The sequence below is a fragment of the Rutidosis leptorrhynchoides genome, chromosome 6 (genome assembly GCF_046630445.1).
Source record: "Rutidosis leptorrhynchoides isolate AG116_Rl617_1_P2 chromosome 6, CSIRO_AGI_Rlap_v1, whole genome shotgun sequence".
Lineage (NCBI taxonomy): Eukaryota > Viridiplantae > Streptophyta > Magnoliopsida > Asterales > Asteraceae > Rutidosis > Rutidosis leptorrhynchoides.
Window position 1 is genome coordinate 143,261,741 of NC_092338.1, and position 4,606 is coordinate 143,266,346.

Consider the following 4,606-nt stretch of genomic DNA (forward strand, 5'->3'; position numbering starts at 1 on the left):
TTGTTACCCATGACGACCTCTATCAAATTTCGGGGACGAAATTTCTTTAATGGGTGGGTACTGTAATGACACGGAAATTTCCGACCAAATTTTAACCCTAATCTTTATATGTTTCCGACACGATAAGCAAAATCTGTAATGTTGAGTCTAGAAAGTTTGAAATCTATATTCGGAATAATTGTTAAAGAAATCTACATGTGAGAACAAAGTGTCAATTAACGTTAACTAGACAAAAGTTAATGGAGATTTCTGTTGATTTCCAATATATGCTATACAATAATGATTGAAATAAATAAAGGAATTTAATTTAAGAATGTGAGATTTTTTTTCTGAATTAAATTTATCCGTAACTGTTTAGCAATGGACACGCTATAGCTATCCGAGAAAAATTGTTGGTACAAACTACCAATTTATTGGTTGCATCACTATTAAGCATTGTACGAAATTGATTCATGATTGGTCACTATTTTTGTTTCTTGCTTTACAATTATGTTACTTTCTTTCACCTTTCAGTTATGTTTCCTTGTTTTTGGTCGACTAAACATCACAAGATTACCAATTCCTATTCCCACCACATCTAACTTTCTATTTACTTTTTCTTTTGTGTCAATTCCATCACTAAAAACACGTTTATTTTATCTTATGATTTATTTAATTATTATTATTATATATAATGCTAGAATAGATAGCAGTTAAATGAAATGGCTATTATATGATTTTATATCTATTAGGAAATAAATCGGTAGCTTCCAACCAAGATAATTATTTTAGTTGTAGATATCCACCAAAAACTTTACAGCTCATAATGAAACTTTACAACTCATAATGAGTAATAGTCTTATATATACTTAATATAAATATATGTTACATATTAAGCTATAAACCATACGACCAAACCACACCAATAGTATATAGCGACAGCCATTAGGATGAATGATAATAAAATGAAACTCGATCCCTACCACTTGATATCTCTGTTACTCTTCTTTCCTTTACCAAACCAAAACCCTCTTTGAACACCACCATTAATACTACCAAGTACCAACGATAACTATCACCCACAAGACCCATTGTGAACCACCATCTTCAACCAAATGAGCCACCAGTCACCCCCTCTCCTTTATTAACAATCACCACCTTCCATCCATAACCACCACCTCAAACCCATTTAAAACTCCACCACTACCGGCCACTTTTGTACCACCACACCACCGCCACCTTATAACTACCAAGGACCACAATCATCACTATTATTTTTGCTGTTGCTACAATTCACACTCGTCACACCATAAACCACCACCTCTCTATCTCTTCTCTCTCACTTCTATTTCTCCGTTTTTGGAACAACTCGCATAAATCATTGTACCCACCACCGAGAGCTTGCTGTTGCTTTTGTTCAAGGTTCCTATTGAAACGATAGTGATGAAATGATGTATATGAAGAAGAAATGATCACGATTATGGGTCTGTGATTATACTAATGACGTGATAATAAATCACGATTATGATGATGACGATTTGACTGTGATGGTGAAGTTATATACGATGGTGAGGATATCGATGATGAAGAGGAAAATGGTGTCACGATGTTCGTTATAGTAACGATAATTAGAAACAAGAAAGTTAGACGATGAAGCTTGATAATGATGGAGACGAACTGCTATACGATGCTTGTTTTCTGTTTTGTTTCAAACGAACCCAACTACTATTGTTGCTCAATGATATATTGTTGTTGCTGTCTGAATTATAAAGATGGGGATGATACCCACTTAATTTATTTTTTTTATTTATTATGTTAGTGGGATAAGAGAGTGGATGGGGCCATATGAAAACATATCATTTTTCTTTTAGTCAAACGAACTAGAAACAACGGGTACTAGAAATTGGGCCGTTTACTTATTTATTTTGGTTGACTTTGAATGAGTGGGCCGAAGATCCATCATTCAGTTGGGCCGTGTAAATGTATTTGGTTGATGGGCCGAGGACAAGTTTTATTGTTGGGCCGAACAGTAGGGTTATGGTGATGATCATTATGATTTTCATAAAAGATGAAAACGATAATAGTATTTTATGATGATGATTATGATGATGTAATAAAATTGATGATGATGATAAAGTGATGACCATGGTGATGTTATGATCATGTCACGTTGAAGTAAACATAGATGATGATTATAATGATAGATGATGGTGATGAATTTAAGGGGAAAATGATAACGGTTTTACATATATTAAATAATTAGAAACGCGGGATATTACAAGATTAGATTAAGGGTTCAACGGTTTGGAGTGTTGGTACGTTAATGAGAAGTCTCGAGTTCGGGTCTCGTCTGGGGCATTTTTTTAGAAAAAGCTTGGAGAGGGTATACACTTTTATTTTAATTCTATCATTATTATTACTATTAGTTATTATTATGTTTATTATTATTATTAACAATACTCTTATTATTATTTTTTTAACATTATTATTATTATTATTATTATTATTATTATTATTATCATTTCCTTAGTATTATGAGAATTATTATTTTTAAACAAATGATTTTATATAAAAATATAATTACTACATAAATTATGGCTATATTAATATTACATACTATTTCCTTCAAAAATAAAATATATTATCTATACTTATATAACATTAATTAAGTTACATGTAATATAAATGTACTTTAATCATATAAGATAGTTATAATAAACTTATTTAGTAACATAACATATAAATAATTAAAGTATTACTATATAAACTTGATTGATTATGACTATACATTTTAATATATATAACTAATATAGGTTCGTGAATCCGAGGCCAACCCTACATTTGTTCAAAGATGTTATATGTATTTTTACTACAAAATACAGTATGGTGAGTATATAGTTCCCTTTTAAACTCTAAATATTTTGGGCTGAGAATACATGCGCTGTTTTTATAAATGATTTACGTTATGGACACAAGTGATCAAAAATAAATTCTACGTTGAGTTGTACCATGGCATATTTCTTTATACTTGGTAGATCTATTGGGCCTGACAACCCCAACCGGGCTGGACGACCAGTTTTAAACGGTTGCACAGTACTTCGTTTCGTTACTACAATTGGTACGGTGTAGGGTTTATTTAAGAATATGCTGCTGTGATTTAAATGTTAAGTATGGTTACCAAGTGCTCAACGACTTTTCATACACTTGCGAGTGTATTATGTATGTATATGAAATCTTGTGGTCCATAGTTATAACGCTGCTAGCATCAAACCTATATATCTCACCAACTTTATGTTGACGTTTTAAAGCATGTTATTCTCAGGTACGAATTAAGTCTTCCGCTGTGCATTAGCTCATAATAAAGACATTACTTGGAGTCGATCATCGCAATGGAACCAAATGTTGAAGACTTTGTCCAGGTGGATAAGGACGGGTCTTTACACTTGAGACAGAAGATCACAGTTTAATCATTTGCTTCAAGAAGAAGACCGGCAAGGCTGAGGTTAAGGATATAGAAATTGATCCTGTAAGTATCTAAGTGGAGAATTAGAATACCGAAGAAACCCGTTCATCAGACGCATCCTCAGAAGAACAATATACAAATGATGACGAGGAAGAGCAACATGAAGAAATTCTGAATAACTCACACTCTCCAACCGAACCAGATCAAGGGGAGCCGGACTCTTCTTCAGATCGAATTCCGGTTATATCTACACAAGCAGACATGATAACCTTCATCAACGATACCGATGAATTTGAAGATATTCTCGAAGCCATCCGTAAATCAACAATTGATTTTTCGCTACGCTTAACAGAACGAATTATGGCTATTCGAGAAGAACATAACCTCTATCTTTAAAGAGAAGACAATGGCGTTGAAATCCTAAAAGAACGCATTCAAGACTTTATCAATTCTCTTCACGATCATATCTAACAAGAAGAAAGGCAACGAGAGCAAAATTCAGTGGTTCACACTATTCTTGAGACAAGATTCTGTCGAGATCAGAAGATCATTTACTCTAAGGTTTATAACGCCTTAGCCGGATCTGCACTTCCGTTCTCAGAAGATCATTCGGGGTTATACGTTTTGTGTTCTAAACGTTGTCTATCCAGGTAACCTACTTGACTCGCCCCAATTCCTTATTTTCGCGATGTCGGAACTTCTATATGAGTTACCGTAATGTAATCCCAGTCATTACATTACGCTATCTCACATTTCCATTCGACATCACTCCATAAGTTCAAGATGGCATAGTCAACTTAATTTAGTTAAATATGGCTTCGGGTGTACGTATGTGTTTCGTGATATAGTATATTTAGTCCAAGTCCATGTTGCATGGTATAAGGCGTATATGTATGTGGTGTAATGTGTAGCCCTACATGTAGCATTGTGAAGCAAATAGTGCAGGTATGGTGCATAAAAGTCGTCCAAGACACACGGCTATAGACTAGACTTCACTAATGCGCCATACGGTTAGACACACTAATGTATCCTAGTTCCCTATAGCCACAGCTCTGATACCAAATGTAACACCCCGTCAAAAATCCCTTTAACGGAACGTTAACTCTGGTCCCAGTGCTTGGCTTGACTTCTATGTAACAGCATTATTCTACAGCGGAAGCAATT